Consider the following 13,322-nt stretch of genomic DNA (forward strand, 5'->3'; position numbering starts at 1 on the left):
AACAACATCTCTCCTTTGCTGTGTATGTGACTATGGAGCTGTTTGGTGATGTCGTCTATTATGGCCTTCATAGAAGCAACAGGAGATTGTTGCATCCATCTAGAACCCTCAGAACTACAGTGCTATGATGTCACTCACTTCCACAGGCCTTGCAGAGTGTAAACAACAACAACCCAGCTTTGTTGTGTATGTAACCATAGGGATTTGTGATGTCACCTAGAACCTTCACAGCAGCGACAGCTTTATGAGGAGCTTCAGCACTGCTCTGCCTGAGCAGAACCATCACCGCCATAGGTTGTCAAATAACCCGGATTTAACCCACACAGGTAAGTCCAATGGGGTGCAGGCATGTCCTCTATGCTTACAGCTTCCCGTGGGTGTTGGTTTGATACCGTTTGGGGACAGCCAAGGAGGCATCTGCAGGCAACAAAGGTAGGTGTGTGCTTGTGTGTGTGTTTCCTATGCAGATCCTAAGCCCAGTGTCACATGCAAGTAGGAGGAGTAAGAAGGGTTCCTGGCAAATCCGGGTTATGGATTGCATTTAAAAAGGCCCCGTGGGAGTGCAATGGGCCCCTGTCTTGCTGCTTAGCAATAATGGTATGGGTTTAGGTTCTGCTGTGTGTACTGGTGGTTGACTGCCCCCCAGCCCAGAGTGTGCATGGAAAATTGTCTGGCAGCCTCCCTGACAGCAAGCAGTGATAGTGCCCATGAAGGGGACCTTGTTGGGCCCGCCCCTTTCACGGTTATCGCTTCTCGGCCTTTGGCTAAGATCAAGTGTAGTATCTGTTCTTATCAGTTTAATATCTGATACGTCCCCTATCTGGGGACCATATATTAAATGGATTTTTGAGAACGGGGGCCGATTTCGAAGCTTGCTTCCGTCGCCCTATGCATTGACCCGATATGGCAGTATCTTCGGGTACAGTGCACCACCCCCTTACAGGGTTAAAAAGAAAGATTCCTACTTTCATTGCTACCTGCTTGCTGGCTAGCCAGCTAGCCAGCCCTGTGGGCCTTGCTGCTGCAGCCAAAAAACAAAAGGTGGTGCTGCTGCTGCTGCTTCTGCTGCTTCTGCTTGTGTCTGGCCGCTGTTGGAGCGTCCAGGCACAGGACTTCTGCTGCTGCTGACTAAATGGCCTCCTTAATTGGATCATTTGAGTAGCCAGCACACCTGTGCAGGTAGGGCATGACATGATAGGCAGCTGCCTTGATAGCGGGTGGGTGCTGAATGTTCCTAATTGACAAAATAAGATTAATGCTTATGAAGAAATATAAAATCTCATCCCTTCCCCAATATCGCGCCACACCCCTACCCCTTAATTCCCTGGTTGAACTTGATGGACATATGTCTTTTTTCGACCGTACTAACTATGTAACTATGTAACATAACATGGGGGGGGGGGGGGGGGGGGTCTCCTGGCTGTTCACACAGGTGTGTCATTGCTGTACATTGACCATGCATTGCTTCTGTGGTATTGCAAAGGCAAAGACAAATGCTTCCAGCCATCCATTGCACTAATGGATTGGTCATCAGCTGGCTGTCTATGTCCCGCATCAATATAGACCAAAGTACAGAGGGTTAGGCTATGCTATTGTGCACCTACCTGATGCATCAGAAGGTGCGAGGCCCTTGCTAAATTCTGTGCACAGACTTTGAGATCTATACTTTAGACTGTATCTAAACCTGCTCCAACATGGACTGACATTCTGGCCTACTTTCAGCCGATGCGACTTGTCTGTCGCTGAACAGTCGCTTTTTATGTATTCAGCACCTATGTATAATGTTGTAAAAATGCTCTAGAAGCTAAAGTCGCAGAAATGTCACACATATTTGGCCTGCAACTTTCTGTGCGACAAATTCAGACAGGAAAAATCAGTATAAATCCTTAGAAAATTATCCCCCAGTGTCTCCATCTGCTGGCGGTATTGAATAAGCATTGCTGCACTGATGGGGTATGCATTAGACGAAAAAAAAGAAGAAAAAGAAGAATAATACGCCCAGAAAAGAGGCGAAAAGGAGAAAAACGTAAAAAAACGTGAAAAAAAAGTAAGAGGAAGAGAAGGGAAAAAAAGGTGGAAATGGGTTTAAAAGTGATTTCGGCGGAGAAATATATATATATATATATATATATATATATATATATATATATATATACGCGCACACACACACATATATATAAACGTATTCTCCGTTGAGATATTGCAGCCGCTGCTGTGTCCAGGCCCAGGAGCCTTAGCACTGTGCTGTGATGTCACTCAATACCACTGACATCACTAGGTGTAAACAACATCTCTCCTTTGCTGTGTATGTGACTATGGAGCTGTTTGGTGATGTCGTCTATTATGGCCTTCATAGAAGCAACAGGAGATTGTTGCATCCATCTAGAACCCTCAGAACTACAGTGCTATGATGTCACTCACTTCCACAGGCCTTGCAGAGTGTAAACAACAACAACCCAGCTTTGTTGTGTATGTAACCATAGGGATTTGTGATGTCACCTAGAACCTTCACAGCAGCGACAGCTTTATGAGGAGCATCAGCACTGCTCTGCCTGAGCAGAACCATCACCGCCATAGGTTGTCAAATAACCCGGATTTAACCCACACAGGTAAGTCCAATGGGGTGCAGGCATGTCCTCTATGCTTACAGCTTCCCGTGGGTGTTGGTTTGATACCGTTTGGGGACAGCCAAGGAGGCATCTGCAGGCAACAAAGGTAGGTGTGTGCTTGTGTGTGTGTTTCCTATGCAGATCCTAAGCCCAGTGTCACATGCAAGTAGGAGGAGTAAGAAGGGTTCCTGGCAAATCCGGGTTATGGATTGCATTTAAAAAGGCCCCGTGGGAGTGCAATGGGCCCCTGTCTTGCTGCTTAGCAATAATGGTATGGGTTTAGGTTCTGCTGTGTGTACTGGTGGTTGACTGCCCCCCAGCCCAGAGTGTGCATGGAAAATTGTCTGGCAGCCTCCCTGACAGCAAGCAGTGATAGTGCCCATGAAGGGGACCTTGTTGGGCCCGCCCCTTTCACGGTTATCGCTTCTCGGCCTTTTGGCTAAGATCAAGTGTAGTATCTGTTCTTATCAGTTTAATATCTGATACGTCCCCTATCTGGGGACCATATATTAAATGGATTTTTGAGAACGGGGGCCGATTTCGAAGCTTGCTTCCGTCGCCCTATGCATTGACCCGATATGGCAGTATCTTCGGGTACAGTGCACCACCCCCTTACAGGGTTAAAAAGAAAGATTCCTACTTTCATTGCTACCTGCTTGCTGGCTAGCCAGCTAGCCAGCCCTGTGGGCCTTGCTGCTGCAGCCAAAAAACAAAAGGTGGTGCTGCTGCTGCTGCTTCTGCTGCTTCTGCTTGTGTCTGGCCGCTGTTGGAGCGTCCAGGCACAGGACTTCTGCTGCTGCTGACTAAATGGCCTCCTTAATTGGATCATTTGAGTAGCCAGCACACCTGTGCAGGTAGGGCATGACATGATAGGCAGCTGCCTTGATAGCGGGTGGGTGCTGAATGTTCCTAATTGACAAAATAAGATTAATGCTTATGAAGAAATATAAAATCTCATCCCTTCCCCAATATCGCGCCACACCCCTACCCCTTAATTCCCTGGTTGAACTTGATGGACATATGTCTTTTTTCGACCGTACTAACTATGTAACTATGTAACATAACATGGGGGGGGGGGGGGGGTCTCCTGGCTGTTCACACAGGTGTGTCATTGCTGTACATTGACCATGCATTGCTTCTGTGGTATTGCAAAGGCAAAGACAAATGCTTCCAGCCATCCATTGCACTAATGGATTGGTCATCAGCTGGCTGTCTATGTCCCGCATCAATATAGACCAAAGTACAGAGGGTTAGGCTATGCTATTGTGCACCTACCTGATGCATCAGAAGGTGCGAGGCCCTTGCTAAATTCTGTGCACAGACTTTGAGATCTATACTTTAGACTGTATCTAAACCTGCTCCAACATGGACTGACATTCTGGCCTACTTTCAGCCGATGCGACTTGTCTGTCGCTGAACAGTCGCTTTTTATGTATTCAGCACCTATGTATAATGTTGTAAAAATGCTCTAGAAGCTAAAGTCGCAGAAATGTCACACATATTTGGCCTGCAACTTTCTGTGCGACAAATTCAGACAGGAAAAATCAGTATAAATCCTTAGAAAATTATCCCCCAGTGTCTCCATCTGCTGGCGGTATTGAATAAGCATTGCTGCACTGATGGGGTATGCATTAGACGAAAAAAAAGAAGAAAAAGAAGAATAATACGCCCAGAAAAGAGGCGAAAAGGAGAAAAACGTAAAAAAACGTGAAAAAAAAGTAAGAGGAAGAGAAGGGAAAAAAAGGTGGAAATGGGTTTAAAAGTGATTTCGGCGGAGAAATATATATATATATATATATATATATATATATATATATATATATACGCGCACACACACACATATATATAAACGTATTCTCCGTTGAGATATTGCAGCCGCTGCTGTGTCCAGGCCCAGGAGCCTTAGCACTGTGCTGTGATGTCACTCAATACCACTGACATCACTAGGTGTAAACAACATCTCTCCTTTGCTGTGTATGTGACTATGGAGCTGTTTGGTGATGTCGTCTATTATGGCCTTCATAGAAGCAACAGGAGATTGTTGCATCCATCTAGAACCCTCAGAACTACAGTGCTATGATGTCACTCACTTCCACAGGCCTTGCAGAGTGTAAACAACAACAACCCAGCTTTGTTGTGTATGTAACCATAGGGATTTGTGATGTCACCTAGAACCTTCACAGCAGCGACAGCTTTATGAGGAGCATCAGCACTGCTCTGCCTGAGCAGAACCATCACCGCCATAGGTTGTCAAATAACCCGGATTTAACCCACACAGGTAAGTCCAATGGGGTGCAGGCATGTCCTCTATGCTTACAGCTTCCCGTGGGTGTTGGTTTGATACCGTTTGGGGACAGCCAAGGAGGCATCTGCAGGCAACAAAGGTAGGTGTGTGCTTGTGTGTGTGTTTCCTATGCAGATCCTAAGCCCAGTGTCACATGCAAGTAGGAGGAGTAAGAAGGGTTCCTGGCAAATCCGGGTTATGGATTGCATTTAAAAAGGCCCCGTGGGAGTGCAATGGGCCCCTGTCTTGCTGCTTAGCAATAATGGTATGGGTTTAGGTTCTGCTGTGTGTACTGGTGGTTGACTGCCCCCCAGCCCAGAGTGTGCATGGAAAATTGTCTGGCAGCCTCCCTGACAGCAAGCAGTGATAGTGCCCATGAAGGGGACCTTGTTGGGCCCGCCCCTTTCACGGTTATCGCTTCTCGGCCTTTTGGCTAAGATCAAGTGTAGTATCTGTTCTTATCAGTTTAATATCTGATACGTCCCCTATCTGGGGACCATATATTAAATGGATTTTTGAGAACGGGGGCCGATTTCGAAGCTTGCTTCCGTCGCCCTATGCATTGACCCGATATGGCAGTATCTTCGGGTACAGTGCACCACCCCCTTACAGGGTTAAAAAGAAAGATTCCTACTTTCATTGCTACCTGCTTGCTGGCTAGCCAGCTAGCCAGCCCTGTGGGCCTTGCTGCTGCAGCCAAAAAACAAAAGGTGGTGCTGCTGCTGCTGCTTCTGCTGCTTCTGCTTGTGTCTGGCCGCTGTTGGAGCGTCCAGGCACAGGACTTCTGCTGCTGCTGACTAAATGGCCTCCTTAATTGGATCATTTGAGTAGCCAGCACACCTGTGCAGGTAGGGCATGACATGATAGGCAGCTGCCTTGATAGCGGGTGGGTGCTGAATGTTCCTAATTGACAAAATAAGATTAATGCTTATGAAGAAATATAAAATCTCATCCCTTCCCCAATATCGCGCCACACCCCTACCCCTTAATTCCCTGGTTGAACTTGATGGACATATGTCTTTTTTCGACCGTACTAACTATGTAACTATGTAACATAACATGGGGGGGGGGGGGGGGGTCTCCTGGCTGTTCACACAGGTGTGTCATTGCTGTACATTGACCATGCATTGCTTCTGTGGTATTGCAAAGGCAAAGACAAATGCTTCCAGCCATCCATTGCACTAATGGATTGGTCATCAGCTGGCTGTCTATGTCCCGCATCAATATAGACCAAAGTACAGAGGGTTAGGCTATGCTATTGTGCACCTACCTGATGCATCAGAAGGTGCGAGGCCCTTGCTAAATTCTGTGCACAGACTTTGAGATCTATACTTTAGACTGTATCTAAACCTGCTCCAACATGGACTGACATTCTGGCCTACTTTCAGCCGATGCGACTTGTCTGTCGCTGAACAGTCGCTTTTTATGTATTCAGCACCTATGTATAATGTTGTAAAAATGCTCTAGAAGCTAAAGTCGCAGAAATGTCACACATATTTGGCCTGCAACTTTCTGTGCGACAAATTCAGACAGGAAAAATCAGTATAAATCCTTAGAAAATTATCCCCCAGTGTCTCCATCTGCTGGCGGTATTGAATAAGCATTGCTGCACTGATGGGGTATGCATTAGACGAAAAAAAAGAAGAAAAAGAAGAATAATACGCCCAGAAAAGAGGCGAAAAGGAGAAAAACGTAAAAAAACGTGAAAAAAAAGTAAGAGGAAGAGAAGGGAAAAAAAGGTGGAAATGGGTTTAAAAGTGATTTCGGCGGAGAAATATATATATATATATATATATATATATATATATATATATATATATACGCGCACACACACACATATATATAAACGTATTCTCCGTTGAGATATTGCAGCCGCTGCTGTGTCCAGGCCCAGGAGCCTTAGCACTGTGCTGTGATGTCACTCAATACCACTGACATCACTAGGTGTAAACAACATCTCTCCTTTGCTGTGTATGTGACTATGGAGCTGTTTGGTGATGTCGTCTATTATGGCCTTCATAGAAGCAACAGGAGATTGTTGCATCCATCTAGAACCCTCAGAACTACAGTGCTATGATGTCACTCACTTCCACAGGCCTTGCAGAGTGTAAACAACAACAACCCAGCTTTGTTGTGTATGTAACCATAGGGATTTGTGATGTCACCTAGAACCTTCACAGCAGCGACAGCTTTATGAGGAGCATCAGCACTGCTCTGCCTGAGCAGAACCATCACCGCCATAGGTTGTCAAATAACCCGGATTTAACCCACACAGGTAAGTCCAATGGGGTGCAGGCATGTCCTCTATGCTTACAGCTTCCCGTGGGTGTTGGTTTGATACCGTTTGGGGACAGCCAAGGAGGCATCTGCAGGCAACAAAGGTAGGTGTGTGCTTGTGTGTGTGTTTCCTATGCAGATCCTAAGCCCAGTGTCACATGCAAGTAGGAGGAGTAAGAAGGGTTCCTGGCAAATCCGGGTTATGGATTGCATTTAAAAAGGCCCCGTGGGAGTGCAATGGGCCCCTGTCTTGCTGCTTAGCAATAATGGTATGGGTTTAGGTTCTGCTGTGTGTACTGGTGGTTGACTGCCCCCCAGCCCAGAGTGTGCATGGAAAATTGTCTGGCAGCCTCCCTGACAGCAAGCAGTGATAGTGCCCATGAAGGGGACCTTGTTGGGCCCGCCCCTTTCACGGTTATCGCTTCTCGGCCTTTTGGCTAAGATCAAGTGTAGTATCTGTTCTTATCAGTTTAATATCTGATACGTCCCCTATCTGGGGACCATATATTAAATGGATTTTTGAGAACGGGGGCCGATTTCGAAGCTTGCTTCCGTCGCCCTATGCATTGACCCGATATGGCAGTATCTTCGGGTACAGTGCACCACCCCCTTACAGGGTTAAAAAGAAAGATTCCTACTTTCATTGCTACCTGCTTGCTGGCTAGCCAGCTAGCCAGCCCTGTGGGCCTTGCTGCTGCAGCCAAAAAACAAAAGGTGGTGCTGCTGCTGCTGCTTCTGCTGCTTCTGCTTGTGTCTGGCCGCTGTTGGAGCGTCCAGGCACAGGACTTCTGCTGCTGCTGACTAAATGGCCTCCTTAATTGGATCATTTGAGTAGCCAGCACACCTGTGCAGGTAGGGCATGACATGATAGGCAGCTGCCTTGATAGCGGGTGGGTGCTGAATGTTCCTAATTGACAAAATAAGATTAATGCTTATGAAGAAATATAAAATCTCATCCCTTCCCCAATATCGCGCCACACCCCTACCCCTTAATTCCCTGGTTGAACTTGATGGACATATGTCTTTTTTCGACCGTACTAACTATGTAACTATGTAACATAACATGGGGGGGGGGGGGGGTCTCCTGGCTGTTCACACAGGTGTGTCATTGCTGTACATTGACCATGCATTGCTTCTGTGGTATTGCAAAGGCAAAGACAAATGCTTCCAGCCATCCATTGCACTAATGGATTGGTCATCAGCTGGCTGTCTATGTCCCGCATCAATATAGACCAAAGTACAGAGGGTTAGGCTATGCTATTGTGCACCTACCTGATGCATCAGAAGGTGCGAGGCCCTTGCTAAATTCTGTGCACAGACTTTGAGATCTATACTTTAGACTGTATCTAAACCTGCTCCAACATGGACTGACATTCTGGCCTACTTTCAGCCGATGCGACTTGTCTGTCGCTGAACAGTCGCTTTTTATGTATTCAGCACCTATGTATAATGTTGTAAAAATGCTCTAGAAGCTAAAGTCGCAGAAATGTCACACATATTTGGCCTGCAACTTTCTGTGCGACAAATTCAGACAGGAAAAATCAGTATAAATCCTTAGAAAATTATCCCCCAGTGTCTCCATCTGCTGGCGGTATTGAATAAGCATTGCTGCACTGATGGGGTATGCATTAGACGAAAAAAAAGAAGAAAAAGAAGAATAATACGCCCAGAAAAGAGGCGAAAAGGAGAAAAACGTAAAAAAACGTGAAAAAAAAGTAAGAGGAAGAGAAGGGAAAAAAAGGTGGAAATGGGTTTAAAAGTGATTTCGGCGGAGAATATATATATATATATATATATATATATATATATATATATATACGCGCACACACACACATATATATAAACGTATTCTCCGTTGAGATATTGCAGCCGCTGCTGTGTCCAGGCCCAGGAGCCTTAGCACTGTGCTGTGATGTCACTCAATACCACTGACATCACTAGGTGTAAACAACATCTCTCCTTTGCTGTGTATGTGACTATGGAGCTGTTTGGTGATGTCGTCTATTATGGCCTTCATAGAAGCAACAGGAGATTGTTGCATCCATCTAGAACCCTCAGAACTACAGTGCTATGATGTCACTCACTTCCACAGGCCTTGCAGAGTGTAAACAACAACAACCCAGCTTTGTTGTGTATGTAACCATAGGGATTTGTGATGTCACCTAGAACCTTCACAGCAGCGACAGCTTTATGAGGAGCATCAGCACTGCTCTGCCTGAGCAGAACCATCACCGCCATAGGTTGTCAAATAACCCGGATTTAACCCACACAGGTAAGTCCAATGGGGTGCAGGCATGTCCTCTATGCTTACAGCTTCCCGTGGGTGTTGGTTTGATACCGTTTGGGGACAGCCAAGGAGGCATCTGCAGGCAACAAAGGTAGGTGTGTGCTTGTGTGTGTGTTTCCTATGCAGATCCTAAGCCCAGTGTCACATGCAAGTAGGAGGAGTAAGAAGGGTTCCTGGCAAATCCGGGTTATGGATTGCATTTAAAAAGGCCCCGTGGGAGTGCAATGGGCCCCTGTCTTGCTGCTTAGCAATAATGGTATGGGTTTAGGTTCTGCTGTGTGTACTGGTGGTTGACTGCCCCCCAGCCCAGAGTGTGCATGGAAAATTGTCTGGCAGCCTCCCTGACAGCAAGCAGTGATAGTGCCCATGAAGGGGACCTTGTTGGGCCCGCCCCTTTCACGGTTATCGCTTCTCGGCCTTTTGGCTAAGATCAAGTGTAGTATCTGTTCTTATCAGTTTAATATCTGATACGTCCCCTATCTGGGGACCATATATTAAATGGATTTTTGAGAACGGGGGCCGATTTCGAAGCTTGCTTCCGTCGCCCTATGCATTGACCCGATATGGCAGTATCTTCGGGTACAGTGCACCACCCCCTTACAGGGTTAAAAAGAAAGATTCCACTTTCATTGCTACCTGCTTGCTGGCTAGCCAGCCCTGTGGGCCTTGCTGCTGCAGCCAAAAAACAAAAGGTGGTGCTGCTGCTGCTGCTTCTGCTGCTTCTGCTTGTGTCTGGCCGCTGTTGGAGCGTCCAGGCACAGGACTTCTGCTGCTGCTGACTAAATGGCCTCCTTAATTGGATCATTTGAGTAGCCAGCACACCTGTGCAGGTAGGGCATGACATGATAGGCAGCTGCCTTGATAGCGGGTGGGTGCTGAATGTTCCTAATTGACAAAATAAGATTAATGCTTATGAAGAAATATAAAATCTCATCCCTTCCCCAATATCGCGCCACACCCCTACCCCTTAATTCCCTGGTTGAACTTGATGGACATATGTCTTTTTTCGACCGTACTAACTATGTAACTATGTAACATAACATGGGGGGGGGGGGGGGGGTCTCCTGGCTGTTCACACAGGTGTGTCATTGCTGTACATTGACCATGCATTGCTTCTGTGGTATTGCAAAGGCAAAGACAAATGCTTCCAGCCATCCATTGCACTAATGGATTGGTCATCAGCTGGCTGTCTATGTCCCGCATCAATATAGACCAAAGTACAGAGGGTTAGGCTATGCTATTGTGCACCTACCTGATGCATCAGAAGGTGCGAGGCCCTTGCTAAATTCTGTGCACAGACTTTGAGATCTATACTTTAGACTGTATCTAAACCTGCTCCAACATGGACTGACATTCTGGCCTACTTTCAGCCGATGCGACTTGTCTGTCGCTGAACAGTCGCTTTTTATGTATTCAGCACCTATGTATAATGTTGTAAAAATGCTCTAGAAGCTAAAGTCGCAGAAATGTCACACATATTTGGCCTGCAACTTTCTGTGCGACAAATTCAGACAGGAAAAATCAGTATAAATCCTTAGAAAATTATCCCCCAGTGTCTCCATCTGCTGGCGGTATTGAATAAGCATTGCTGCACTGATGGGGTATGCATTAGACGAAAAAAAAGAAGAAAAAGAAGAATAATACGCCCAGAAAAGAGGCGAAAAGGAGAAAAACGTAAAAAAACGTGAAAAAAAAGTAAGAGGAAGAGAAGGGAAAAAAAGGTGGAAATGGGTTTAAAAGTGATTTCGGCGGAGAAATATATATATATATATATATATATATACGCGCACACACACACATATATATAAACGTATTCTCCGTTGAGATATTGCAGCCGCTGCTGTGTCCAGGCCCAGGAGCCTTAGCACTGTGCTGTGATGTCACTCAATACCACTGACATCACTAGGTGTAAACAACATCTCTCCTTTGCTGTGTATGTGACTATGGAGCTGTTTGGTGATGTCGTCTATTATGGCCTTCATAGAAGCAACAGGAGATTGTTGCATCCATCTAGAACCCTCAGAACTACAGTGCTATGATGTCACTCACTTCCACAGGCCTTGCAGAGTGTAAACAACAACAACCCAGCTTTGTTGTGTATGTAACCATAGGGATTTGTGATGTCACCTAGAACCTTCACAGCAGCGACAGCTTTATGAGGAGCATCAGCACTGCTCTGCCTGAGCAGAACCATCACCGCCATAGGTTGTCAAATAACCCGGATTTAACCCACACAGGTAAGTCCAATGGGGTGCAGGCATGTCCTCTATGCTTACAGCTTCCCGTGGGTGTTGGTTTGATACCGTTTGGGGACAGCCAAGGAGGCATCTGCAGGCAACAAAGGTAGGTGTGTGCTTGTGTGTGTGTTTCCTATGCAGATCCTAAGCCCAGTGTCACATGCAAGTAGGAGGAGTAAGAAGGGTTCCTGGCAAATCCGGGTTATGGATTGCATTTAAAAAGGCCCCGTGGGAGTGCAATGGGCCCCTGTCTTGCTGCTTAGCAATAATGGTATGGGTTTAGGTTCTGCTGTGTGTACTGGTGGTTGACTGCCCCCCAGCCCAGAGTGTGCATGGAAAATTGTCTGGCAGCCTCCCTGACAGCAAGCAGTGATAGTGCCCATGAAGGGGACCTTGTTGGGCCCGCCCCTTTCACGGTTATCGCTTCTCGGCCTTTTGGCTAAGATCAAGTGTAGTATCTGTTCTTATCAGTTTAATATCTGATACGTCCCCTATCTGGGGACCATATATTAAATGGATTTTTGAGAACGGGGGCCGATTTCGAAGCTTGCTTCTGTCGCCCTATGCATTGACCCGATATGGCAGTATCTTCGGGTACAGTGCACCACCCCCTTACAGGGTTAAAAAGAAAGATTCCTACTTTCATTGCTACCTGCTTGCTGGCTAGCCAGCTAGCCAGCCCTGTGGGCCTTGCTGCTGCAGCCAAAAAACAAAAGGTGGTGCTGCTGCTGCTGCTTCTGCTGCTTCTGCTTGTGTCTGGCCGCTGTTGGAGCGTCCAGGCACAGGACTTCTGCTGCTGCTGACTAAATGGCCTCCTTAATTGGATCATTTGAGTAGCCAGCACACCTGTGCAGGTAGGGCATGACATGATAGGCAGCTGCCTTGATAGCGGGTGGGTGCTGAATGTTCCTAATTGACAAAATAAGATTAATGCTTATGAAGAAATATAAAATCTCATCCTTCCCAATATCGCGCCACACACCCCTACCCCTTAATTCCCTGGTTGAACTTGATGGACATATGTCTTTTTTCGACCGTACTAACTATGTAACTATGTAACATAACATGGGGGGGGGGGGGGGGGGGGTCTCCTGGCTGTTCACACAGGTGTGTCATTGCTGTACATTGACCATGCATTGCTTCTGTGGTATTGCAAAGGCAAAGACAAATGCTTCCAGCCATCCATTGCACTAATGGATTGGTCATCAGCTGGCTGTCTATGTCCCGCATCAATATAGACCAAAGTACAGAGGGTTAGGCTATGCTATTGTGCACCTACCTGATGCATCAGAAGGTGCGAGGCCCTTGCTAAATTCTGTGCACAGACTTTGAGATCTATACTTTAGACTGTATCTAAACCTGCTCCAACATGGACTGACATTCTGGCCTACTTTCAGCCGATGCGACTTGTCTGTCGCTGAACAGTCGCTTTTTATGTATTCAGCACCTATGTATAATGTTGTAAAAATGCTCTAGAAGCTAAAGTCGCAGAAATGTCACACATATTTGGCCTGCAACTTTCTGTGCGACAAATTCAGACAGGAAAAATCAGTATAAATCCTTAGAAAATTATCCCCCAGTGTCTCCATCTGCTGGCGGTATTGAATAAGCATTGCTGCACTGATGGG

The 13,322-nt window shown here is 46.4% G+C and overlaps 6 non-coding genes across 6 annotated transcripts; all 6 read left to right on the forward strand.

Annotated features, from left to right (window-relative positions):
- Positions 1-745: 745 nt before the first annotated feature.
- Positions 746-935, forward strand: LOC130344050 (U2 spliceosomal RNA). Its single transcript, XR_008883156.1, has one exon. It is a non-coding gene; the product is annotated as a U2 spliceosomal RNA (small nuclear RNA).
- A 2,093-nt stretch (positions 936-3,028) lies between these two features.
- Positions 3,029-3,219, forward strand: LOC130344080 (U2 spliceosomal RNA). The gene has a single exon (XR_008883180.1). It is a non-coding gene; the product is annotated as a U2 spliceosomal RNA (small nuclear RNA).
- Positions 3,220-5,306: 2,087 nt separating this feature from the next.
- LOC130344092 (U2 spliceosomal RNA) lies at positions 5,307-5,497 on the forward strand. The gene has a single exon (XR_008883191.1). It is a non-coding gene; the product is annotated as a U2 spliceosomal RNA (small nuclear RNA).
- A 2,090-nt stretch (positions 5,498-7,587) lies between these two features.
- On the forward strand, positions 7,588-7,778 carry LOC130344105 (U2 spliceosomal RNA). Its single transcript, XR_008883202.1, has one exon. It is a non-coding gene; the product is annotated as a U2 spliceosomal RNA (small nuclear RNA).
- Positions 7,779-9,861: 2,083 nt separating this feature from the next.
- On the forward strand, positions 9,862-10,052 carry LOC130344039 (U2 spliceosomal RNA). Its single transcript, XR_008883145.1, has one exon. It is a non-coding gene; the product is annotated as a U2 spliceosomal RNA (small nuclear RNA).
- A 2,061-nt stretch (positions 10,053-12,113) lies between these two features.
- On the forward strand, positions 12,114-12,304 carry LOC130344032 (U2 spliceosomal RNA). The gene has a single exon (XR_008883139.1). It is a non-coding gene; the product is annotated as a U2 spliceosomal RNA (small nuclear RNA).
- The last annotated feature ends 1,018 nt before the right edge of the window (positions 12,305-13,322 follow it).

The sequence above is a fragment of the Hyla sarda genome, unplaced genomic scaffold (assembly GCF_029499605.1).
Source record: "Hyla sarda isolate aHylSar1 unplaced genomic scaffold, aHylSar1.hap1 scaffold_704, whole genome shotgun sequence".
NCBI lineage: Eukaryota > Metazoa > Chordata > Amphibia > Anura > Hylidae > Hyla > Hyla sarda.